Source organism: Leuresthes tenuis, unplaced genomic scaffold (genome assembly GCF_036924035.1).
Source record: "Leuresthes tenuis unplaced genomic scaffold, fLeuTen1.0.hap1 SCAF_17, whole genome shotgun sequence".
In the NCBI taxonomy this organism is placed as follows: Eukaryota; Metazoa; Chordata; class Actinopteri; order Atheriniformes; family Atherinopsidae; genus Leuresthes; species Leuresthes tenuis.
In genome coordinates, this window is record NW_027325371.1 from 21,585,331 (window position 1) to 21,613,303 (window position 27,973).

Consider the following 27,973-nt stretch of genomic DNA (forward strand, 5'->3'; position numbering starts at 1 on the left):
TTTTGGGTTAAACGTATCCTTTTCAGTTCCTCAAACACATCAAATCACATGATTTCCATAGAAGCACAAGCCAATATGGTAGTTGCTGGTGGCCTGCTAAGCAACGTTTAGTATTTCTAAGAAGGAAAATGGTATGGTTAAGAAGAATCCGACCAATTTGACACTAAGCTGTGATTTGGGTCTGCAAAAGTGAAACTACAACTGTTATAAAAAGAAGCACATCGACTTATACTGAAGGTTGCCAGGATGATAATTCAAAAACAGAAGAAAAAAAAAGCCCAAAAAGTGAAAAATGTTGTCCCAGGCTTCCCACAGTCACCCTCTTGAACTCATGTCTTTAAATAAACAGTAGACAGTATGAAAACATATGAGTGTCACTTTGAATATTGTGCCTGCAAGGAATTGTGGAAGATAATTATCTGCTTTCATAAAGAATAATTCAGTGATTTCCAATGCTAAAGGAGGTAATAAAGGAAACACTGAAGCTGTTTGCCTTAGTATTTAGAGAATATGACTTGCTCAATCATGGCTGGCGCTGATACTTCCAGGTCATTTCTCTGTCTGAGAAAACTTCCTAAGGAAAGGATTATTTGACCAAACCCTAAGTTTCACTTTTTCACTACTCCATTATTTGTGTTAAACTAATGGAAACACCATCTGTTCAACGTTGTACATGACATATTTGAGTTGGCGTAATTACCAGTTCTCCATTTGGAAATTGGGCCTCACCTAACATCCAAGTCGGAGTTAGAGCTTATAAAGTCTTCAATATATTCTCCTTAAAGTTAAAAAGTATGTGTGTGCTAGTAAAAGCAAGAAGAATACTTTGTCTCATAAAAGCCTAGAGTTGGTTTTTAAGGGGTGAAACGGTTGAATGTTGAATAAACATCTTAATATTCAACTTAAAAAAAAGACAATTATTCCAAAGTACAATTCTTTATTGTTACAATACAATTCTTGCTCTTAGCAACCATTTGCTGCTTAGATGGGCTACCATTACATTCTTAAAGGCAGTTTTGTGTCTTTATAATTTAGTCGTGTATAATGACTGTGAGTCTCCTGCAGCGCAACAATACCGACAGCTGCAAGGATATGAATGCTTACGAGTCTTCATATGACATTATGTACTGTAGATGATGGAATAAGTCTTGGCAATTTATCATGAAGCAACAATATTCTGAATTTGCTCCACAATCTGTAGAGATTTTGGAGATTGCTGAGCCTCGACCCATCTTTACCTCTGAGAGACTCTGCCTCTCGAAGGTGCTCTTTTTATTCAGAGTCACGTTACTGATCGGTTGCCAATCAACCAGATTAGTCGCATCGTGTTCTTCCAGCTGTTTCTTTTTAGTACCACTCTCTTTTCCAGCTGTTTCTTTTTAGTCCCACTTTCTTTTCCAGCTTTTTGTTGACCCCCTCCCAACTTTTTTGAGATCAGCGAATATTTTTCGCAAAAATGTCTGACTTTTAAACACATAATAGGTTTTCTGTGTTTTGTTGCGAATAGAACACAGGTTTGGTGAAATTTGCAAATATCTGCACTGTTTTCTTTATATTTACACGCATCCTGGCTTATTTGGAATAGGGGTTGTGTGTCACTTTGAGTATTATTATCTGCTTACTGAGTAAATGTAAATGTTTTTAAGGAGACAGCAGCTCATGGATTAGCACAGCGTGATAACTGTTTGATGAACAGGTGGCTCACTGGGACTGGTAACTACCTATTACTTACTACCTAACTAACTAACTATTAGGCTTCCGTGTGGCTTTTTGCTTTATTTTTGTCATGTCTGGCAAACAAAGCTGTGCATTATTAAGGTTTGCTTACAGGCTACACCTTTTCCCACACTCAGAAAAGAGGGTTTACATTTTGAAACAAAAGCAGACTTCAGGAGGCGCTGACTTCTCCCATTATTAGCTTCACCCACAGAGGGTCGATCCGCTAGGCTCAGTTTCTCTCCCCGGCGCACATCCATAACAATAGAGGGCATTTTGGTCCAACAGAACTCAGCTGGCTGCATCAAAATGAAGGGAGCAGTTAGAGTTTCACTTACGGAGTCAGAGAAAGTGAGTGAAGGAGGGAGAGAGACACACACACACACACACAATGAGAAAACAAACACACAAGGGTTGTTGAATTATGGGTAAAGACAGCTGAGGCTAACCAGGTTTGGTTTCCACGGTGCAGTGGGGGGCTTATTGAAAAACAAAAAGTCTATGACTCAGTCTTGCTCTCGAGGAGACTTTAAGGCTGTAGACTTTGTCTCCCCAGAAATTCAACAAAAACACATGCAGCTGAATATGAAGGAGAACACCTTCAAAAACATAAAACCCCAGGGTTCAATATGGTCACAAAAATGTTCCACGTATCCTAACTGTTAATGCCAAAAAGGGAGGAGGGTGGGACGGTGGTGGTGGGGGGACGGAGGGAGGGAAGAGTGAGGGAGAGGAGGGATCCGTCCTCACATTTGCTATCAATTTAGGGCACTGAAAATAAGCACCGGGTTTCACTGGAGCCGAGCAGAACACCAGGAATGTTTTTCTATATAAAACCGAGGGAGGGAGGGAGGGAGAAAGTGAGAGAAATGGAGCAGGGGAGAGAGTGAGAAAAAGGGAGAGAGTTGAAGAAAAGAAAAAAGCGAGAGTGGAGAGTTGTTGTTTGACAATAGCACCTTGGATCCAGATGTGAAGCGGCTGTAGTTTGACAGCTCATGAGGCAAAAGTGAAGCAGAGTGTGAGTCTGACTGTGTGACCCTGATGAGAGTGACAGGTTGACAGTTTGATAGCTGAACCCTCAGTCCGTGTGTTCCAAGTATGATCGCAGTCGTGCAAGGTTAAAGGTCGCACACACATACTCGCTCAGATTTCTCCAAAAGCATCAAAATCTGCATCTTCCTGCACATCTATGGAGGAACCCTGATCCCCTGCCTGTATTTATCACAGGTTTTCATTAGATACCCGCTTGTGTGTGTGTGTTAGTTACAGTGTTGGTGGTCTTGGTGGAGACTGGAGACTCCCCAAGGGGTGGGGGGGGGTCTGACGAGGCACAACGGATGAAAAGGGGAGAGTTATCTTTTTGAGGCAATGATCAATAGTTCTACATTTGAGCAGCAGCAGCAGCATGCCCACTTTAGTGCTTGTGACACAGTTTTAACAGATGTCGCCACCTGTTTACAGCAACTTCCAGCTTCACCAAGAACGCTGAACGTATCGGATCAAGAGTTCAAACCAAAACTTCCTGCCACACTAAAGTAGTGAGGCTAATGCAGACTTTGCCAAACTGGTCAAATCAGTTGGACTAAAGTTGAGTCCTAAGTCGAGTGGATGACCCTCTATCAAAGCTACTTCACCCGGCTCGTCCCATCAACAAAGTGCTGATAGAAACAGTTGAAAAAGGCTCGGAGCAGAAACAAGGAGGGAGTTGAAGAGAAAGCAAACTAGAGGGGAGAAAGGGTGGGGGGGGGAGACAGACCAGATGTGTCTTTTGTTTAGATTTGAACTGAGCGGAAAGGAAGGGTGTAGGAGTTAGGAGGCGAGCTTTGCAAAGAGGAGAAAGAAAGAAGGGAAAGCAAGTGGGAGTGAGTGAGCTGCTTTTTAAAAAAAAAATTTTTTTATTAGAGTAGGACTGTAATGAAACCAAAGCATTCAAAGCCAAACGCCTGTATTTGGAAGAGAGGGGGCTACGCTATACAGTATGTGATTACCTACCAGCAAAACCACATTCATTATACTAATTGCTACAATGGTCCCAGTGGTTGGGGGGCTGAAAAGGGGGCGACGGCTTGAGGGGCTGCATTGTTAACATTTGTTAGGCTCATTGACTCCAGAATTCATGGTGTCTGTCATTATAGGTTGCTGGGATATTCTCCAGGGCCTGTATTTACAGAGAAACTGATAATCTGGAGGTCGAGCTGAAGACCTGTTTCGTCTAAATCTCACGGGGCCTGTGTCGGCGTCCCAGACCCAATGAGCTTAATGCATGCGTAAGAACATGCTATGCTCCCAGTCTGATTCTCAATGCATACGTATAGCATGTGGTATGCATTCACCCCCACCTCCCTCCCTTGAAAAACACATTAGCCAAAACAGAACCACAGAGGGAAAGATTGAAGCGATTGAAAGACGAGGCCTTTCCTTTGCTCCACAAAATAGCCAGGTCCCCAGCAGCTTGTGTCAATATTTCACTGTGCGTACGCGTGTGCCCAGTGTATGCAGGGAGCTCTGAGCAGATGACTGCTCTGACAGTTCGAACATGTGCGGCAGAGAGCACACAGGGACTCACACAGCTCAATCTGTTAAGTGTCGAGAGCCCAAATCAACCCGAGTGGGGGAATGTTGCCAGTTGCGATCACCAATATGGCCAACAGTTGTTTGGGAAACGTTTGCAGCGCATCGCTGAATTCTTTAGCACGCCTTCACAGGAAATGAAGGACTAAGTGACTAAATTCCCCCCTTACCAGGTCCTTATCTGACCACACTCTCTCCTCCTTGGAGAGTTGCTCTGCTCACAAAATTTCTGCTTGTTTGCCATTTTTCTCCCTTAGCCGGGCTTACCTCGGTGCATCATTGTGATAACTTCATCACAGCTATACAGCTGAGCTCTTCCCCCCTTGGTCATCTGGCTCCATCGGCCCACAGAACGACTTTGCATCATGTGTTTTTACTCTCTGACTGGAGAAATTGTGCAGAGAGAAACAGGGATACAACCTTGTTGATGTTGGCCGGGCTGCTCTTCCTTGTCATTTGGCCTCATCCCCTCTTTATTTGTTCTTCTTTTTTATGGTGGAATAAAGGGATATCACAATGTTATTATCTCAGGCTCTTAGAGGCATTTCAAAGCAATCTCAAAAAGTTAATTTTACTATGTGATATACACTTTTGTACTACAGTGCACTGGTTCACAACTTAAGTGTAGGATGATTAGTCAGGGTACGATTAAAGGGAAAAATAGTCCAAAAAAAGTTACAGGTGAGATTTCTATAATATGGAGTGGCGTGTTTCGCAGCGCTGGCTCGATTCAGCTCTGTGACTACATCTGATATCATCTCAAAGCTGAAAAATAAAAAATACCGTTCATAAAAAAAAAGCTGCAGCAAAGATGCAAATGCCTTGCCTCGAAAGGGCTCAAGATGGTGCCTAAACCTAACCGAACAGTGAAGGATGGCAAAAGTAAAGGAGTAACACTGGTCTGATGCTGGACTTAGATGAGACTGTGCACATGGCAGAACAAAGTGCAAAGCAGTGGCCAATCACATTCACGTTGAAGGATATGTGCCTTCAAACTGTTGACTGTTACTCTGTCTGTGCTTTCCATTAAGGTAAGGAAAAGGTTTCTCTCAGGCACATGTACTAAATTTTCCTTGCCCTTTTCCTCGCCTTCTTCTCTTTTATTGCTTTGTTACTACTCATTGGACCAGTAGAGACCCAGGAAGAGACAGTCTGGCCAGGGTGGCTGCCGCCTGCTGACATAGCCAAAGTAAATGAACAATCCTTCCCCAGTATCTTGGATGCGTTTGCTACTATAGTGAGAGACAGAAGTTGGAAGGGATTTCCTCAATGTGTGCTTGGTTAATATTGTCCATGCAGCTCTAACTGAACCTTGATATATACTTTTGCACAAGCTGTGGGTGTAATCTCGCAGCATCAACAACAAATTCCCGTCAACCCTGTGATGGTAGAAATAGCCATGGGGTTATGAGAAGAACTGGGAGATCAAGTGTGGTAGAATGAGGCTGGTAGAAAAACAGTACTGCGGGTCTACTTTCTCACTGGAGGCTGTCAGCTTACGGATGATATCGCGTTTCCTTATCCTGGCACATCACTCTCATCAAACTCCCCCTCCTCAACCTTCCATCTACCCATACAAGCCTGGCTGCGTGGAATACTCCCAGGGTCAGAGCTAAACCGCAGGGGCCTGAGTAATCGGACCACACACGCGAAGGCAAATGGAGAGGAGAATGACGGCGATACAGGAGTTTGTTTTTTGACATCTAGATCTCTGTAGGGCAGCAAGAAAGAGAGGGAGGCTGGGCTGAGGTTTTTGTATGAGAGCGTTTAGTGTTCAGCGTGTATGGAAATCTTTCAGATCCATGAGCAGAAGTCAAAACAATGTTGGAGGAGAAAGATGACATGAAATTAGGGTTATGAATTTTTGGAATGGGAAGGTGTCCTGAAGAAGTGTTTCAAGAGAATTTAACCTCTTAAGTACCTGCTAACCTGCTAAATTCTCATAACTTTATCAAAACTAAAGTTGACACCAAAATTTTCTCAAAATGCAACTTGTTGCTCTAAATTGTAACGGAAAACCATGTACAAATGAATTAATATATTATTGACATTTATGTTACTCTACACAAATAAGATCATCATTTTATATATTTACTATAGGCTATATAAAACTATATAAAACCTTTACAACTAAAGGTTCCTTATATGAGCTGTTCTCTCCTCCTTTCTATTTTTTTTCAGTTTGTGTCACCTTTTGATATTTTTCATTTGCTTTAGTATTTGTATATTTATTCATGTTTCTTCAAGTCCTCATCCACATACAAAGATGCTCAATACCAGAGGTTGCATACAAGTGGAAGCATCGGAATGGCAACGTATTTGTTTTGTATCTCTATCAACAGCATTAGAAGTGCACGTCTCGCTGGCCTGTCGAGTGAGCAAACGGCCATTAGCATTAGCTGCTACTAGCCTGCCTCGCTGTAGTGGTAGCTAGCAGCTGTGGCTGCGAGGTGGATGCTAGCTACCACTTGGCACACTTGCTAGCCGTTTGAATGCATTACCATTTTATTAATTCCACTTATACATGACATGATATAATTTTAAGCCATTTTAAATCATTCTCTGGTTAAAAAAAACTGGCCATGGCATAGCATAGCAGAGTCAAAGTAAACGGTGAACAACCAGTGTCATCTGCTAGTGGACAGGGTCGGAATAGCATATTCATACATCCCTATTTACTGAATGAAGAAAAAGGTGTGGTCATTGCCAATTTTAAGTCCATGATGGTTTGTTAAGAAAAAAAACTAAAACTGTACACTATTGAGGAACATTGATTCATTAACTTCTGAAGTGGCACTTTAACTTATCTTTCATAATTTTTCTGTGTTTGTTTTAGTTTTGTTCCAAATATAGCCACTTATGTTGGATAAAAGATGGCCTGTTATAACATTATGATATGAACGATTGCACAGCAAGCTCCATAAGAACATATAAAAGATGAAAGCTGGAAAATGCTTGTGTGCCCATGTCAAACCCAATGTAATATACAGAGCCGCTTCTTCTCCTCTGGGAGAAAAAGCAACATGAGGCTTTGTAATCATGGTTAACATCAACACAGAAACAGATGCAGAATTAGATACTTCTCTTGTTTTGTGTATAAGTTTTAGTGAACATGCAGCTCTGTGTCAGCGATGACAGCTGAGACATGCCCTCCCGGCTCGGGCTCTCCTTTTCTCTGTGGCACAAGGGGCTTCCACGCAGGGTGCATTTGAAGTGGCTTCTGGGAGGCCCTGAAGTGTGCTGCAGGGTCAGAGGTTACAACAACTGGGCCTCCCAGGACCCCCACCCTTACCGCTTTAAATCCTTCTAACCTCCACACAAACACACACACACACTCCTGTTTTTATGTCAGTGCTACAGATCACTTCCAGATCCCTCTGACACAGAAGGCAAAAAAAGACACTTTCTCATATGATATTTGCTGACAACTTAACTTCTGGATGTCAACACACCACCATTGTCACTGTATCTTATTTTTAAAATATACACACATTTAGTTTTTACACACATCTCTTCAATAGGCCATTGTGTTGGTGTGTTAACAGAATAGATTCTCCTGCATTGTGTTTCTGTGTGTCATACACACATGCGCAGCCTCACAGGAGGACGTTTTTGTTCTCCTCCCCGCTAACAGAAGAATCTGTCATTTGCTCAGCAAAGTGTGAAATTGCTCTGTCATCCGCTTCACCTGTCAGAGGCAGGCAAAATGACTCAGATCCTCTGGAACACTCATTCTATCTGGTGATCTGTCACACACTTTCCTCTCCTCCTTTTCTGAAGAGCTGTATCTGGGTTCCGCTAGGCAGCGTTTGTCATATCACATGCAACCCCTTTCCCCTCCCCTCTCAATCTTCACATCTGTTTCTAGTGAGGGCCAGAAAGGGGGATGTCGAACTCTTAAAATTAATTAGCGCATTACCAAATGCTTGAGTTAGACACACACACCCCACGTTACACACCCCTGTACACCACTTCTCGCTACCTCCCTGCTCCACCAAGCCCACATCTTTCCCAGTCCCGAAGGGCCGGTTTATCACCCAGGACCAATTAGAGTAGGAAGTGAGGTCCCTGACCCTCTGTCAGGCCTCATCAGCTCCTGTGTCACCTGACAGGGGCCATGCCACCACAAGGAGGACTATACAGCGAGAGGGGCAGGGAGGAGTCAATGACATCATGTGCACGTGTTGCTGCACTGGGACAGCTACATAAAGGCATTTATTTTACCTGTGTGAAAACACAGTAATTACTCGTGTCCTCATTTCCTGAATATTTAAGCTTTTTTTTCGTGTTGCATGGCTGCTGGGGCCTTTTCCCAGACAAGTTTTATCACGGAGTTGCATTTTTAATTTGTAAAAAGTATCAATCAACTGCTGTCGGTAACTTGCTTGTATTTCCCTTTTACAAAAAAATGGAAAGAAAAATGTACAGCCAGGTTACAGCCATGCTAACTGTTCTGTCAAGCTGCACAAAGCTCTGCTTAACAGCGTTTATGAGCTAAATATCAGCATGCCACATCAGTGGGTATGAAAGTTTTACCATCTTTGTTTAACTAGCTATTTTTCTTGCAAGTGCTAAAAAGTATTAAACATTAAGAGATGATTGAAATTCCATTAGATGTCCAGGCATTTCTTTTTTTATTTAAAAAAAGAGAGAGAGAGTAAATTAAGAATTCCATATCAATGAGTTCAGAAATCATGAAGAAATTTAACTGAGACCACAAATGGGAACCTCATCGTGGTGCTAGCAGTTAGCGACCACTACATCGTTACAATTCTTTTTTCAACTGGACAGAATCTAGCCTCCAATCTATCCAGTAGTTATTTGACATGATGGGTGAAAAGTTTGACTTGCTAATGTTACTACATGGGATCATTTAAGCCTATAGGATCCACCATCTCGAAACCTCAAATGTTTTGCAAATGTTTGATGGCATCCTAACCAAAAGCTGAATATCCCAGTCTGGACCCAAGAAGAAGTCGAATTGCAGAAAGCACCTTGCGCTGTGGTCTTACTTCATCTCTAGTCTTACACTGATAAAAAGCCTCTTATGACTTGGTCACATTTCAATTTGTCATTCGTACAATGACAAAAGTTTAGATCTGGAACCAAATCAAGGAGCCTCTGACTTTTACCTTTGATTTGGTCATCTGGGGTACAACTGTCAGACTGCACACCTTTACATTTTAATTTAAGCAGACTGATGATTTCACTGAAACTGTGAGATTAATGTATATCTTTTCCTTTTTTTTCTTCCATGTTTCCTCTGCTGACTTGCTGCTTTCTCAACAATAGGTAAGAAACCTCTGCACTGATGAATAAACATATTATTAGATTATTATCTTTTCTCCTATATATTCTTTTGACTATTTTATGGTACTTACCTTCAATTGTGGTTAGTTTGTTCTAATCAAAATCTTCTAAAATGTTGATGCTGCAGCGTACCAAAATCTTGTCCTTCTATTAGTTAGGCTATTTCCCCATGCCAGCATTCACTGTCAATTCTCAAAGAACTGTGCCATAAGGGCTCATAGGATAGCAAACTATGGTATCAAATCTTAACATAAGCAAGTTTGTATGCCAGTAAGTTGACACTTGCAATGAAATGTACTGCATATTCACTATAAGTGGTATTTGTCACACAAAATTCAATGCGGTATATCTTTGGGGACTTTCATATCTCCCTTGCCATTTAAGGGTTTGTTTAGGAGTAATCGGTCTTTGTGTTCACATCCATAACTGCGTAGAATCAAGCACTGACACTGACTTGTTGTTTTTTATTGTATGCATTGCCATTATGTTCTATTCTAATACCTGCTTGGAGAACTTCAATCCATAAGTGCAGCGAATCACTGCCCACAGAAAGAGATTACCAGCACATGTGTGGTTCATTATCACAAGTCCACTTAGTCACAACAAATTCTTAGGTTGCATTGATTTCAGCACAAAGGCTCATTTACATCATCTGATGTTGACATCACTTCCATAATTAACTTACTTTGTTGGCACATTGCTACATCTCTTCGCACGTCACTGCCTCTGTTGATCAGGGACTTTGTATGTGGACATGATACAAAGCAAGGGCAATCGGGAATTCATGCCCTGGATTTCTTTACACCTAACCTTTTTGTTGTCATGCATGGACAGATATAAGAAAAACGTATTCTAGAATATTGGCAGCACATTTCTAAATATGTCTTTCAACATAATGAAAGCCATTCTGAACAGTCAGGATTCATTCATTCATTCATTCATTCATTCATTTAATTAATTCTCCAAGCAGCTTTGTCCATTTCAGGGTCTTAGTGGAAAGATAAAAATGAAACACAGTCCTTTCTGTCAATTTCTTTCACTCCCAAGCCAACTGAGTGAAGTAAGTTCTAGGTCAATAGGGTCCTGTCCCATAAACCTTTTAATGGAGGTTTCCAAACTGCCTCAACTGGCCCTTTGCAATGTGGAGGATCAGCAGGTCTGCTCTTAGCCTCTTCCAGGTTTCTAAACTTGTTATCCGATCTGGTAAGGGGGGAATTTATGATTTTGTTCTTTGGGTCATTACCCAAAGTTCATCGCCAGATGTTATTGGTCAGATAAACCAATTACTTAATCGAGAGCTTAGCCTTTGGTTCAGCTCCTTCTTTACCACTGAAATATGCTGATATCGCCCCCATCACTGCTGATGATGCACCAAACCTACAGTCAATCTTATTAGTCCTTGACCCATAACTTGTGAACAAAGCCCATAGAGGATTGGATTCCTTTACATGAGATAAACACTGCCCCTTCACCTAAAGTGAGTATGCTTTTTTTCTGGAGACAAACATGGCCTAAGATGTAGAGGTGCTGATTTGCTTTGCTTTAGCCACACCTAACTCCTGGTCCCCACAATCAGTTCCTTGGAATTCTGCTTTTGTAGGAAACCGCAACATTCAGACCGCTGAATCCAACTGACCAAGACCAAGTGTCCCTAGATTAGATTAGATTACATAATTACAAACATTCAGCCCAAAGTGATTTGGTACCTTGTACACTTATGACTTCTCTTTTGTTTGAGCATGGTGTTTGTTAGAGACAGACCATGACAAGCACAGAAGTCTAACGACAGCTAACTGCATTTGTTAAGATCAGTAAGCTCCTTCTTTCCAATAAGTCCACTCCAGGGATCCCAGTCATTGTCATCAAAGGGTGGAAGTATCTCAGCAGATCAGCACAGTCCATGGGTGGGACCCCAAGGAACCCCCTACACAAACTTTCTCCAAGAACGCTATTTACTCAGCAGTACTACAAGAGACAACAGTAATAGTTGCCTTTATGCAACCCAAAGACACTTTAAGGCAACCTTTTCATTTACATGGAGAAGGTCCAACTGTACCCCATGCCAATAGCCGATGTCCGTTGCAGAAATTTGAGATGACCACAGCATCCCCGATTCCACCAATGATCTTTAAGCTGAAGCATTGCAGGAGACCCCTATTCCAGAAATCGCTGATAGTGGACCACATAGCTTCTCTACATCATCAGATGATGCTGTCTAGGTTCAGGAAATTTGCATGAAGTGACTAACAGCTGAAACGCTTGACAAAAAGGAAGTTTGAAGACTTAAATTGTTGATAAATGGAGTGGTGTTACAGTAAGCTAACTTACAATGCAGACTGGTTTCATCGCATTTTGGAATGAAGCCCTCCCATTGTCCTGTATTTCGCTGTAATAGATGCAACACAGAAGAGTGTTTAAAGCTCCCACTCCTCCTCTCCTTCTGTCAAGGCTCGACAACAGCACCTTAATTTGTTCCCACATTGTATTTTTGTCACCCCCCCATCCTTCCCAGTCATCCATCTTTCCTCCTCCTCCTCATCATCCTCCACCTTTTCCCTCTCTCTATCCAAATTCTCCACTCTTTTTTTTTCTAAAATCTCCTCCTGGCTCTATCTCCCATTACTCCTCCTCTGTAACATTCGGTTTATCTTACCCCATCTCTCCTCTCAAGATCTCTGCTTCTTTTCTACTCCCTTAGCTGCCTTCCTTTCCACCCCCACCCACCCCACTCTTCCTCCCAGCCCTGTTTGCGCCTGTTTACCTCCATCGTTCTACCAGATGGTTTGTGTTAAAACTCAACGTTTGACAGCTTGGCTTTTTACTCTATTTTCCCTGATATTATTTTAACATCGGAGAGATTGCTCAGACCTGTAGGAGCACAGAAGAAGGAAAAGCAGGGGGTAAAAGGAAATTAAAATATGAAAACCCTGATGTATTAAAAGCAATTATTCTGTCAAGTGAAGGGCAGCAGTCATCATTGGGCCCTTTTTGGTTTGGTTCCCTGTGTTACGTTTTTTTTTAAATAAATAAAGGCGCATATGATGTATTATTGATTTAAATCACATCTGTTAGGGTGATTTCATCCACCCCCTCTCCCTCTGCACCATGTCTTTTGGAAGGAAAGGAGGCCCTGGCTGCCAGAAATAATTGCTTGTTTGCTGGTATTTACTTAAAATCTGTCAAAGACGGAGAGAGCAAATGAGTATGTTAAAAAAAAAAAAAGAAAGAGAGACCACTCGACCCCTACACAGATCATTATCTGCCACTTGTCTTCCTGCTGCTGACCAAGAAATGTGTACATTGTGTGCGAATTGCTTTCCATGTACACTGTACACATGAGCCCATGAGTCATGGCAAAATTAGGTTAATGTTTATGAGAGTTTGCTGTTACTGGTCCAAAATGTCAAAACAAACGAGAACATCACTCAAAAAAAATGTTGAAATACTGGATTTTAAACCTACCAAAACTGTCCAATATAGTCTGAACTGACACAAGTGTTCAACGGGGCAAACCAGAGCATAAAGCAAATAAGTATGAATCAGTGTCCATAAATCTGCTCAAAACACTCAAAGGGAACGTGATTGGCAGTCCAAAGTTGTCTATAAAAGTTTGCTTCCGCATAAAAGTAATTCAGTGATATCTGTAAGCACACTAATGGGTACGTTATAAACAGGACCCGGTAATAGCTAATCATCATACTTTTAATTAAAGCAGCTTGCCTGCTGTGTAATTGGTCCATCTTGGCTTATAGAATTAAACACACGATTCTTAAAATGTATTCAAAAGGGGCCAAAGCCTGTGTGGCCCGTGATGTCCATCTGTCTTTGGTTTGAGATCGTCTTAAAGGGGAAGGTTTTTTTTTGTTTTTTTTTAAACCTGGAACTTATTTCTGGCATGAAATACATTTATCTACTCACCGTGAACAGTTTGGTGAAAGTCTGCGTCCTTTGGAAGATATTTAGATCACTCGTGATCCGCGTATATCCATATAACAGAGAGAACAGGGCATTGATAATACAGCCTCTAAATAAGGCATTATCTGTCTTTATTTCACCAATACTTTAAGCTGAATGAATGAATGAACCTGTACTATTGCACTGTTAGTTCAGAGCTGACCGTGTTGTTGTTATTGTGGGCTATTGGCGGGCTTATGGGGACTTTCTACACACGTGTCTACTTGGATGACGTCATCGACGCGCCCCGCTGCAGCACAGTTTATTTACTCCGTGCTCTGTGATGTTCGGCTAACGTTTTAAAACTTCCCCTTTACTATTATCCCCTCCGGTGTTGTGCAGCTGTTGACATGTGGGATGAGATAAAAGCGGGCCTTATAATTTTACATCGTGGCTCCAATTCCATCATAAGTTCCTCAAACTCCGCTCCTGAAACAATACTAACTGTCCACATATCATGAGATAAAAATCTTGCCATCTTGACAGTAATGGCATATTTACAAGGCACTGGCAAGGGGCCTGTTGTAGCTGACTGTGCTGAATAGCAGTCAGTCAATCAGATAATAATGAACTGTATGAAGCGACTCTTTTGAGTGGCAAGCTTAGCAGCTCAGTTTGTAGATTTGTTGCTGTTCTAGAGTCAGACCGATGTCGTGTAAAATCCAAATTTCTGACTAAACATTAGTTGCTCAGTGATTTCCTCTGTCTTTGTTGCAACTTAGCAAACATGACAAAAAGTTATCTTGTTTTACTGAGAGGTTACCAGGACATGCATTAGGTCGAGCAGATGGTGTGGTGGAGTCGAGTGAAATCTAGACTGGAAGTTGCTAACTTACTTATGAAATACAATTCTGGATAGTCACAAAATATTTACACTGTTCCTTGTCAGTATGGCTTTACCATGCTGAATATACATTGTATGATATATTAAGATGATGTCTCTTTAGTCAGTTGTGGTGTTTATTGGCATCGGCTTAATAGTAGTCGTGTAAGCTGCCCAGTATTAATGAGTAAGCCTTAGCCAGGGTATTTTCAAACTCTGGACAGAGAGTCTTTAAGCAAACTCTTCCACCTTCCTTCAGTCTTCACGGTCACAAAGACGTATGAGTGGTGTGGATCTCACCAAAGTGAGTGCAAGTAAGCTAATAAATGCATTTCAAAGAGGATTTTGTACCTCATATAGGGAGTTCTTGTTATCAAGATTCTCTACAAAGAAAATTATTTAATTTACATATCGGGACCAAGAGTTTTGCCTGTGAATAACCTTATTGTGCAAAGTTGACCTCTTTACTGCGGAGTGTTTAATCATGTGCCATAGCTTTTTGATTCCCAGTGTGTTGGCTGTCTCCTGAGCAGCATTAGTCTCATTATCATGCTGCTAGTTTGTGAGGGAGGCTCCGGTTTGCAGGCTGACTGAGCAGGTCTGGCTGACGCTCTGGCCTCTGCCAACGCACTGTTCCTGCTGTCTCCCTCCTCCTCGACTCCTCCCCTCGCCCTGCTCCCTTCCCCTCCTTCGCACGGTTAGTTCCCTCCCTGAAGAACCACAAACAATAAACCCTCTGTTACATTTAACCTCCTCACGTGTTCCCCTTCCTCCCTCCTCCCCTCCCTAGGTCTGTCTCTTACTCACTTGTTGCTTTTTCTCTCTTTCTCTTAGCTGTTTGGGTTCTGTCTTTGGTCTGTTACTCATATCCCTTGGGTGATTTGGGACTTGTTTGTGGGCTTGGACCATGCAGCAGAACAAAGATGACACACACAAACTTGGTCGGGCCACCACAAACCTTCCCACTTCAAGCCAATGACAGCGGTGATTAGTAACTCATAACAGTTCAGATTGTGTGGAAAGTGGGGGTGTTTGTTTGCATGCTAGCTGGTACGCTGCTCTGGCTGTGGCATTGCCACTCATCACAGCTCTGCAGCAGCAGCAGTGGCATTGGGACAGCAAACAGATGTTGGCCTAATCTTCCCCTAATGAGATTGGTCCCTCATTCCTACGTCTTTATGGGAGCAGCAAGCTGGCAGGCAAGCAGACTGACTCTCGGTAGCTCTTTATGACATATTCACCACTAAGAGACAGGTGTAGGGGGAGTGAGGAAAGCTTTGATTCGCAGACAGTTTGTCAGACAAACAGTTAAGTCACCAGGCTGAGCAGGCAGGCAGTTAGTCCTGTGGGTCGATATAACGGCAGACTGGCAGGAGGTAGGCTGGTTGTTAGGCGTGTAGTTATTCACAGGATGTAGAAGACAGAGGACAGGCTTTTATCTGATAGCCCTCTGGTCAATTAGATTAGAGCACAGTACAGCAAAGTACAGTTAATTCTCTGGATTAACATCCTTGCTGGTTTCTCAGAACTTTAAACCAATTCACTTTTTCCACTTGGTGAATTTCATTACATGGTATAGATCCAAACTTTAACAGCGCCGATTCTTTTCCATGACTGCAAATTAAGTTTTGTTTACAGCTTAATGATAAGAACATATTATTTTCTTAAAGCCTGCGGAAAGCATCCGTGACTGTGACATAGTTTTTTATCGTCTGGATCGTGCAGTTCAGATGAGACTTTAGAGCAAAAAGGTAGAGCAAAACAAAGCAGAGTTTTCTCGGTCATGTTGTCTCACTAGCGATTGTCTTCGCCACTCTACCTGTAATAACCCTGTTGATGTATGGGGACACCTGCTGGTCCATGCACGTGGCATCCGCTTTACTCTGCATTTATTTTATCCCAACGTATCCTTACACGAACTTCAGAAACATTACTGGGTTTGGGCTGTACACTGCTTTTCACTATATTAGCCTAAATTTTTATCTTTTCATATCTTCTATTTCTCTTAGTTTTGCTCTTTCTGGAACAGTAACACACACATGCATGCATCACAGCAGTCATAATAGTAGGGTTAGAGTGCAGGGCCAACCACTGGACAGTTTGTACAGAATGTTAGCATATGTCAAACCTGGCTTTTTGAACTCAGACCGCAGCTTGAAACGGCCCACTGCTCAGCTCAGAGAATCCCAGAGTTGCTCTGGGTACACAGGAAAAACACACATATTCACACACTTTTTTTTTGCGCTAGATCTGACATATACAGTGTATATATATGCACACATGCATATGCAAAGACACGTATGCACATACACACAGACGGGGTTACTCGGTACATTCTCCAAAAAGAATGACCTCACTTGAGTCATTAGGAGCCTGCAGGCTGAATGAAAAGCAGACAGACAGAGAGAGGGATGGAGGGCAGGGAAAGACAGAATGTCACATGAGAGAGTTTGTGTGACGCATATTAATTTTCATGTAAGCCGATAGGCTTACTGATGATCAGCTTTCACTTTGTTTACAAAAGTGATCTCAGTAAACGTACTTAACACATGTTACACATGATTGCTCAGACTGGGAGGCGATGCCTTTTTAAAAAATAAATTGTATTATTTCATTTCATTATTTTTGTTTGACATGGACAGAATGTATTTGGGTCCCAGCCAGTATTCTGTCCACCTGATACGTCTATTTTGTGAACACTGATGAGCAGCAACCCTTTAACTAGCAATTGAGGTTACAGGAATACAGTGTTTAAACAAATAACATTTTGAGTAGATGTGTATAGAGTTATCCTCAAACAAAAGTGGAGAAATAAAGAGTAACTGTATAAAAAGTGCCTCCTGGCAACTCCAGAGCTGTCTAATTTTCATGTTGGCTTGATGAGTTAGCTTCTGGTTACTTTTTTTGTACACAGTCACTATGGCTAACGTTAAGTTAGCTTTCAATTTAAAGACTGTAATCTCGCTTACCTGTCAGGTCCTGTTTTAATTTACATATCTATACAAGCACAGTATGAATTTAACATTGTGTGTATGAGATGTTATGGGGGAGGGTTTTTAGTAAAACCATATTAGCTTTGCGCAAACCTTTTTGTTAGCAGCGTTACAACATGCTAGCAGAGGCTAATACGGCTACTGAGATTTGGAAAGCTTTGTTTTTGTCTTGTCTTTTGTCTTTAACTTTCACACGTTCAGTCTTTTGTGTAGTTAGATTATTTTTCAACAAGTAATATAATTTATTTTTCATTCTGTTTTTTCAAATAATGTGAGACGGTGGTCTCAGTGCCCTAGTGTACTCTCATACTCTATTAGAGTTTAGGGCCTACACATAATTTAAAGCAGCGTTGTGAGTACATCATAAAAAGAATTTCTGTCTTTTTCATGTTTATGGCCTTGGAATGAGGTCTGTTAATGTTTTTATTGGGGAGCATACAGGACGTCCTCCTCCATATTCCTCCTTAGCCAAATTTATGAATGGAGAAGTACATATTATCCATTCATGGTGGATAATGCCCAGATGACCGCCTGTTACTTAACTCATTCTGTACAGTGTCTTTTAAGACCCTAAAATCATCCACATTGTGCCGCACCATGGGTGAGTTTAGCCCATATTACCATCATCCACTTTCAGCACCACCTCTGTTTTACTTCCCATTTATCAGGATGAGGGGGAAAGACTTGCCTCAGTGACCCCTTTGCTCTGAAGCTGTCTGGAATGGATGGGCTTTCGACCATTGCTCAGATTCGCATCGAGCATGAGTAAATAAGCCTGGGAATGTGCCAGTGGAGTGTAGATGGGAGACGATGCAGCTGGAGCTGACCAGTAAAGCCTTCCCTTTATAACAGCAGGCTTGCGGTTCTGGTAAGACAAATCAGACTGGAAAACATTGCGTCCCTTCTTGGAAAGTGTCTCTCTGGGATGATACATCACAAGGACCCCTGCACCACCTCCCCCGGCTCACTTTTTCTACTCTCTTTCCTTCATCCATCTCTTTATCCCCCATCGTCTCTCAATCTCCCACACTCCCCCGCTCCTGTCTAACTGTCTTCATTGTGTCTTAAATCTCTCTTTCCGCCTGATTTTTGCCTGAAAGGTGATAGGAGGTTTTCCCTGTGGATAAAAAGAGGTTCTCTATAGATGAAAGGAGCTGTGTAGAATCAACACATTAGACAGTCTTGCTGCTCCACTCCCCCTTAAGGTAACAGAATGATGCAACAAATTCTCTTTGACACACACACATATGTGCCTTAAAGAGAGAAAAAAGGACTGTATATTAAGATATTTTGCCCGTGGGAGGGAAGGCACACTAACAAGTGAGGAGTTGATGCTTGTTCAACCACATATGTTAGAATCAGATGGGAATAGGCCTGGTTGTTTCCTCCCTCTAAGCCAAACTCTATATCTTTCTTTACATTCAGTGTTTTATGTGTGATTTGTGTGTGTGCGTTCGTGCATCCCACAGACGAAGTTGTAACGATAACCGAAAGATTTCCACAAACACATGGAGTCCGTGTTAACCGCAAGAGCAGTGAGCGCGCATACCGTACATGCATGTATGCTAATACATGCATGCTGACACACACGCACAAACTCGCTGTGGTGTCCTGAGCCTGTGTGGCCCAGGACTGGGATGTGGAGTGAAGCAGGAAATGTGTGAGCCATGAAGGCATGTGTTTATGCTGGCTGCAGTCGCCCATCACCAGCCAGAGGGAAAACAGACACCAGCCCCGCTTCGTTTGCTCTCCATCTCACTCCGTCTCCTCCAAACCCTCAACGTGTTCTTTTCTCACCTCAAGCTCTCCAAGATTTTCTTCTCTTGCACAAGTTTCCTCTTTGTTCTTCTTTTTTTTTCTCTCTCATTGTTTTTCTTTATGTTTTATCACTGCGGCGTCTGCTGCAAACAACAAAAGTAAGTCCATACCCAAGACAAGATTCCTCCTTTAGTCATTCATTTCTGAAACAGGATTTCAGTCTTTAATGTCCACCTTCACACTGCAGCTGCATTAAAGATACATTTTTGTATCACTCAGTAAACTTTCCACAGCAGCAGAAGGAGCTCCAGTGGAGTCTCTGTTGACAGTAAAAGATTAAATGTTCAGATAAGATAATAAATGTATACGCATTAAAGAGAAATAATGAAACAGTGAGGCAGTGTTGATGAGAAAAAAACGCCTCTCTTATAATACAGAAATAAATAACGGCAGACTTGCAAGACTTGGCTATATTTCCCAACACAGTTGGCCTGAGCCCTGAATCAACAGTTCGCTCTCATCAAGGCAGTTTTTCCTCGAGGTTTGGACAATAAAGCTTTTGCACAATAAAAAGTCCTGTCACACAGTTGAACAGTTTTCAGTATTTCTTTGCTTGTAAGACAGCTACATTAGCCTAATCATTGCCTGATGTTTCCTATGCTCTGTCTGGGTGTGTATGTGTAGTGCAGTGACCCAGTGCAGCAGCTTGATTGGGATCTGCCCTCTGCTAAGAGTAGGTGTTGGAGCATGTTGTAGCAGTCTGCTTATCAGAAACAAAGGGTCTCATGCAAGGAGAATGTGTATGAACAGATTTGTTCTTAAGTAATGCGTATGAATGATTTAGGAGACTTCCTTGCGCTCACTAGTTTTCTGCAACACTCGGGTGTTGGGTAAATTTACAAGTCTTACAGACCTATCATAGGATTTTTACTTTCTTTCATTCACTCCATATGATGTAGTTTAATCTACAAAATGAAAAATCAGATTTTATGCAGTATTGATACTATGTTCTATTCTTCAGTTGATTGAGAGGTTTTAAAGACTGGGATGTTTTGGCTTGGCAGCTTGTACAGTTAAGTATTATCTGCCTCCAGGGTTGCAGTCGAAGTCCGACAGTGACGTCACCCATCTCCACAACTGTCACATCTCCTTGACCACCTCATGTCTTATTCATGGACTGTGCTTTTTCAATCTGCGTTTTAGCTTTCAGGTCAAATGATCCCTGTTTTTTGGGATTTTTTTTGTCCCACAATGCCTTTGATGATATGTAACAGGCAGCCGTACTCAATATTCATAAGCTTTCCATAATATAGCCACTAACGCTGCTAAGTATTCTGTTGGGAATTTCTTTTAGGCAGGAGGGAGAGATGACAGGAAAAGTTGGAGAGAGCGATCCTCAAGGGTCCTCAGCCAAACCTGAACCAGGGATATTGTGGTTTGTTGTTTCCGCCTTAATTTAGCCTCAGAGTATGGAAACTTTACTTTCCACTACGGAACCTATTATTTTGACAAACTTAAACTTGATTACCATGTGAACATGCATACAGCTACAGGCTTTATGAAAATATACCTGCTCAAAGGCCATTTTTCAAGCCTTCTGTTCCACAGCCTAAAACTCTTGGTCCTATTTCTCCTGCTGTTGGAAACCAACCGTCTAAATGACCTGCAAACGCCACACGGATCCTCGTTAGCCACTCAGTTTAAAGGCCACGAACAGAAAAAACATATAAATCGTTTATTTATTTAAGCCGTTTTCATACATATGGAGCAATTTTCACTCATGCTGAAGCCCACATCTTACAAAATGCTCACCTTAAAAGTGGTGAAATTGATCAATATGGTGCAGACCGTGTGCATCAGGAATTGTTGTTTGCTAAATCTTACTGGGAAGACATACTTCAGAGAACAACTAAAGACAAGTTTTATTGAGAAAAATACTAAAATGTTCTTGCATGAGTAGTTTATGAGGTGTGGAGTGGAGGAGATGGCTAGATGGTTTTAGGGGTGGCCATAATGATGTCATTGTGTTTAAGATTAACAGGAAGTGAACAGAGAGTTGAACTTCTAGACTGCCTGATACTCCATCTCTCTCTTTCATATCTTCCTCCCTCTTTCAAACACAAACACACCATTCCTTTCATGACAAAAGCTACATTTGCCAAGTTCATTTAGCTGAGAGAGATTGTAAGAAAAACACGAGGAAAGAGCTAACTACAAAAAGAGTTATGAGGGAGCATAGAGGTTATATTTGTATTAGCTTATTAATGAAACAATGTTTAAGACCTGTTGGAGGACAAGGAAGGGGTGTAAAGACCTGTTGGCTGTGCAAGATGCTTAGTTAGAAACTTGTTGGTTATAGGGCAAATCACTCTGGAAATCGCTTTTAGCTTGAAAAATCTGTTTGATTTAGGCATTACAGTTAGAAAATGTGCTTTAAATACACAGAACAGAAAATCTAAGAGAGCCTCTAATCCTATACCTACCTTCTCTACCCCCCACCCTTTGTGTTTGATATCATCATCCATGGCAAGCTGCTGATAATGATGGAAAACTGGTCAATATAGATAGAGATACAGGATCATTTGTGGCAGTGCGGGTCAGCTTGGGAGCAGATAGATTTAGCGCTCCAACCATGGTCAATGTCAGTGGGATCTGTGAGGCTAAGTCCCAGTGAGCGTGTGGATCCCGGTGATTGAGTGATTGAGCGCTTAGTGTTTGAGCCTGTGGACAGCCCAAACAAGTTAATCCCCACCCCCACCATCACTGACCTCCCCCTCCCCAGTCATCCTTTCACTAACTCCAGATCTAAAGTGGAGGGAGAGGAATGGCGGCAAATTTAGTGGACAGGGTTTTAGTGGGGTTAGTCAATAAAAGCTCCTTAATGATTTAATCAGCAGAGATACTCATTTGCTCTAATGCGGGGGTGCCTGCTCAGCTCTGTACACTCTGTACAGACCTCTGATGGCCAGCAAGGCCAGGCTGACGCAAATGGGAGAAATTCTGATTATGGAGCTGGATTAAAAGACGACGTTGTCCTTTTTTGATTGCGGACAGAATCGGAGCCGGAGGTCAAGCAAAGCTTGTTGGGAATTAGATGATCCTTTATGGAATCCACTTGAATTTGGAGGCAAGCAACCTAAAACATTTCAGCTGCTGTTTCACACGATCTATTGGAGGCCTTACCATTTAGCCTAATACTAATTTTTATTTAATACTAAATTTTATTTGATGATTGTAAATAAGTGACATTGCTGTACATTCAACATCTGTAAGGATGCTGGAGATTTGTTTTTAATGCCTAAACCTAACCACACATTGTTAACACCTAATAATAACAACCTAGTATTTCATGCCTAGAGATGACCACATGGTTTTTAATACTTATACTTATCAGCCTAGTTTTAAAGCCTAAACCTTACGACAATTTTTTTAATGCTAAACCCTAAAAGTCTAGTTTTTAACACCAAAACCTAACCACAAAGTTTTCGTTAGGTTTGTCTAGTTTTTTAAAACAGTCTTTAAAGCTTACAGGCTTAGTTTTTAATGCCCGGTGCTAACCATATAGTTTAAATCCGAGGCTTTAGAACCTACCTTGCTTCTAAAGCCTCAACCTAACCATGTAGCTTTCAGTGCCTAATCAATCCATTAGAAAACCAAAAACAAAAGTAATGTTTCATACTTAAGTAAGTTAGGCATATCCAGGTTGACAGTCATGTTTTCCCTTTAAGAGCTAATGCTCGATCCTTTAGTGATAGTTACCTGACATTACATGAGACTGCATTTTATTACATGCATTTATTTTCAAGTCCATGCGTACAAAAAAGAGAAATTTGGGTTACAGAGCATGAATCATCAGTTTTTGTTTCATGGCGGTTTCTTTCACGTACTCCCTTGAAACTGTTCTTTTTCGTGCCCTTTTTCTTTTTCATTTAACCAGGATTAAGTTTAATAAAATTGCTTATTCTGGAATACGTTTGAATAGGAAAAGTTGTTGTACATTGTTCATTTGCACTTTGTTATTCTTTGATATAATTAGACTCTTATGTCATTTCTATGTTCCATGCATTGTTTTTCAAAAGCCAGTCCTACTCTACCTGCAATGCAACTTGACCATTGACAGGTTGTTCAGTGACCATTGTTGCAGCTAATGTAGCCTCTATCCTCAAGCAGTGATGAGAAGAGGCCTACAGAAGTGGGATATGTTCAGTTCAGATATTTTATGTTCTACCCTGTCTTCTGACAGAAAAAAAAGGCTTTGTCCCCACATACCTGACATTTTGTAAACTGTCTTTGATGTAAAAAATTGGCAGTCTCCTTTTAAGACTAGATTAAACACTGATGTGTCAAGAAAAGTTTACTCTACTGTGCCAGATATAGAAAATCAAACCATAATTCGTCAAATTCATGTAGCAGACTAGTATACAAACTCCTTAACCAAAATGACTCCCTCTGTGTAGGAAGGTAAATGTGTCTTATTTTCTCTCGGGTTAACACACGCGGTTATGAATGGATCATATAGCTGGTGAATAAGCCATCTAAATCAGTGTGTCCTCTGCTCCTGTAGGTAGTCTTTATGCTCTGCTAAGCAAGCTTATCTCCCCTCTTTCAGCTGTAAATCCATAGGTCTTAAAGGTGCTCATGCAGCAGAGGCCCCTCTGTTTCTGACCCCAGAGGAAGACCGACAGTTTTTGTATTGCCACAATCAGCTGGTGTGGAACACTTTATGTGTTTGAAGTGGAACACTACAGAAAGTAAACATAAATGCATGCACATATACCAAGGTTTAAAAAGGTCATCGTTTGACAGTCAAAGCAGTACAAGTTACTGTAACGGGGAGGGTTTGGAAATAGCTTTCCAGCGCACATGATGACAATGTCTACTGCAGCTGGCTGGCTGATCCCCATTGGCTTTTGGCGATGTAAGCAGCATATTAAGTACAAAAGAAATGTTGATCTGGCAGGCAGTGATCATTAAATAACCACCTGTGTTTCTTCACTGAGGTTGATTTTGGCTTTTTTGCTCTCATTTAGATCTCTGCTGACTTAACATTTTGATTGGAATAATCAGGGCCTTCCTTCGAGGCCAGAGCTGTTTTACGCACCCATTCAGTGTTACTGTTCCCTTTCTGTGGTTCCTCTTCGACTTGCCTTTGCTAAATGAAGGAGACAGAGAATTTGGGGAAAAAAACCAACAAAAAAAGCTTGCCAACGGGCTTCCTGTAGGTTCAAGAAGAAGAAGGAGGAGGTGAATGAGAAGAAGGAAAGAGAAGATGAAGAGAAAAAGAGGAGCGGAATGGCAAAGAGAGATGAAATGGAAAGATCCAACTTCTCGGATCACACCAATTACAGGAACATTCAGGAGCCAGTTTCTGCTGAAAGCATTAGCAGCTATTCCCCAATCTCTTTCCCTCTTTCTCTGGCTTGCCGTCCTTTGCTCTGTCCCTCCTCTTTTTCTTTTTTCCATTTTATCTTATGATCCCAGTGGGATTACTGTTAGTGAGGTACTTCCTGCAGTAAGTTTTCCTTCAGTGGTGAGTCCTCACTCTCACAACTTTGTAGCTCACTGAGCTGCTGTAGTATTAATCTTTAGTCTAGTGTTTTTGTTTTCTTCGTAGCCCGACACAATAGCTATAAAGACATGTTAAACTTTGGTTGGCGTGATATCATTTTGAAGGTTTCAGGCAAAAGCTGCATGTTTGTGTCAAAATAAAAGGGAATGAACAGCAAACTTCATTGTTCTTGTATTAAGATGTTAAGCTGTTGTTAGATACAATTAGAATATGTGTTCTCATCTTAAAGTCAGCTAAAGAAACAGCTTATAGATGATTATGGTTTCCATCAACATATATTTATGCAGGTTGTAAAAATGTGTTATATAAAGTATGTAAAAGGTCGATGGAAACGAAAGAATAAGTAAAATTTCATCAGTATTTGGGAAAAAAGAATAAGAAACACACCACAAAAATCAGTACAGAGTTTAAACAACTTCCAGAAGTCCTTTTTATGTCTTCATCAAAGTTTTGTTCCTCGTTACTGACTTGTGCTATGTTCATTACAGCAGTCCGTAGCCTGTACCACCACCTTCTGACTTTGTAAAGCGACACTTGAAACATTTCTCCATACAGCTGGATGGAAACACAGCTATCATCTTACATAATGTTGCTAGGATATAAACTCTCCTCAGTCCAAAATGACAGGAGCATGGCTTCTGGTGTAAAATATCACGCAGTGGAAACGCTTTCTTTCTTTCTATATATTTAGATCCATTTTCTTGAATTATTCTATGAAGTGCACTGACAGCTCTTAACCTTTATAATAAGCTGGATGTAGCTCACTATTACTTAGCGTATTGGTTTGCATTGTAGCAGAGTTGAAGCGGAGAAAATGTCTCGATGGTCAGTGGGACATTTTCTGGTTTTAGCATGTTCCAAATACTGTAAATCCACAACCGTAGGTTGGAGGGTTTTGTTCCTCCCAATGAAGGGGCTGTTATCGTTACAAATCTTACTTTATTCCTCTGCTTTTTGGTAATGTTAGGCATCCTAATTGTGGCCAACAGAAGCTCTAAAATGCACCGTTTTGCACCTGAAGTGGGCCAGAAAAAACACACCTCTCTACTGCAACAAGCCTATTCACAAGTAGAGTTACACTCATTTTGAGAACATCTATTTCAGACACGGATAATGTAGATTTGTATTGACTTCATTCAGATTAGCTGCTCATCTAAAAACCCTCTTTTGTTGAAAAATTACTCAGAGGGCTCATATGTGATGAACCCGGATTGAGAAGGGGTTGGAATGGGAGTCTATTGAAGCAGTAAGCCTTTTGAAGCCATCAATAAGCTGGCAGGTTACTTCGGATCGTACTTTCATACTTCAATTTCAAGCCTTTTTTTTCTTGCTTGTGCTCGCTTGATAATAGCATATGAGAACCTGCTGTATATGTTTGATCTGTTGTGTTTAGCTTCTTATGTCCTCACTCATGAGATGAATATTAATAATTTCACTCATCTCGTTATTTGTCTTTACTTTTGTTGATTTAGCGATAAAATAACACGTTTAGCCACCCTTTTGTCAAGTTATTGTTGACTAGTTCAACATCTAGTTCCAAAAATGTCGGTACCATGTGTAAAATGTAAATAAAAACAGAACGAAGTCATTTGCAAATCACATTAACCAAATCAAATAAAATCTGTAATTGTAAATAAAACTTTTGAAAAGTCAAAATACGTCTCAATTTTGGGACCAGGGCAGTGAAGCGCTGGATAAGTAAGAGGTACTAGAAAGAAAGAACTTGAGGAACACGTTGCTGCTAATTAGATCAATTTGCGACAAGTCAGCGAACAAGATGGAGTATAGAAAGAGCACCTTATAGAGGTAGAGTATCTCAGAAGTAAAGATCGGCAGAGTTTAAGCAATTGACACAAAAAAACTGATGATATTCAACATAAAACTGTGAGAACATTACATCATTTTCTCAACAGATTTAGAGAGTCTGAAGACCTCTCCCTGCATGTTGTATTGCATTGTTTTTATTTACATTTTACTCTGTGTCCCAGTTTTTTATTCTTTTGAGAGTTTTATTGTTTTTTGTTTTTTTTAATTGGGATTGTAAAAGTTCTAAAGATCTTTTAACTTCTTACTCTGAGGATCATGGCTTTTGCAGATGTGAGACTGTGTCTCCATGACTCATAAAGTCACCAGAATGAAGAGGAAGAGGTATAGAGATGAAAGAGATAGTCCAGGGCACAGAGGGATTATCTGATGATTATTACTGTGCCCTGAAGACAACAGTAGACCCAAAGGACCAATAGAAAATAGACAGGGATGTTGTTAGAACCAAAACGACTGGCTTGTTTGTATTATCTCTCAACTGGCAACCTGGCTGTGCTCGCTCAGCAGGTTTGCACATCTGGGAGTACCACATCTGTGGCAGCCACAGAGGTGGTGATTAACTCTAATGACTTAATTTGTCACTTGGGAGGTGTATTAACATAAGACAAGTTTTACTGGATGCATTCAAGCTGCAAAAGCTCACGAGAGTGAACTTTTGAGTCGGTAAGGGATGAGAAAACCTGTCCCCTGCTAGTGATTTGTGCAATATCCGTCCAGGTGATTATTCCAGCAGGCACAATCCTTTCTTCAAGAGAGACTAAAATAAGAACACACGTTAGACAGAAGCCCTTCTTGTATTTACAGTAACAGTGGAGGAACTACAGATCTCTTTGTCTGCACTGCTTAGTTTTTGTTTTTCCTTTGTCAGGCCAGAATTTTTATGTAGGTGTGGCAAGAAGCCCACATCTGCAGTTCTTTTTTTTGTTCCGGGCAGTGGAATTTGAAACTAAAGCAAAATATACAGGTCGTTTCATCAAGGCCTGCCACGGTGAGGAGAGAGAGGAGGAGATGAGGTAGAGAGACAGGGAGATGACCATTAGCCTGTTCTCTTCCACTCTAATTTCACTCTAAGATAAGTGAAATCACATGTTGGCCTCCATTCCAGGGAAAAATACAGAGCAGAAGAGGAGTTATAAGAAAAAAAAGAGGAAGGCAGGTTTTAGAGTGATGAGACAGAGCGGGGCAAGGCATAGAAAACTAATACAAAATTGATATAGCAAATAAAGGTAAAATCTCGAAAACCAAGCCAAATGAGATAGTTCTTCTGGGCTCTCTTGATCTCACATTTATGTCACATTATCTGTCTTGTTTAGTTAACATCCTCTTGTATGTGTTCATGTCAAAACAACCATACAATATGTATTAGGTGGATGCCTGAGTACCCAAAACTGGTGCTGAATAATTTTTGGTGCACAGTTGCTAACTGACAAACGTCAAATGGCAAGAAACAGTGGA

At 41.2% G+C, this 27,973-nt stretch overlaps 1 protein-coding gene across 17 annotated transcripts in view; it reads left to right on the forward strand.

The window, feature by feature from the left end:
• nfixb (nuclear factor I/Xb) overlaps nt 1–27,973 on the forward strand; it is a 147,484-nt gene that overhangs the window by 60,229 nt on the left and 59,282 nt on the right. The window lies entirely within an intron of this gene.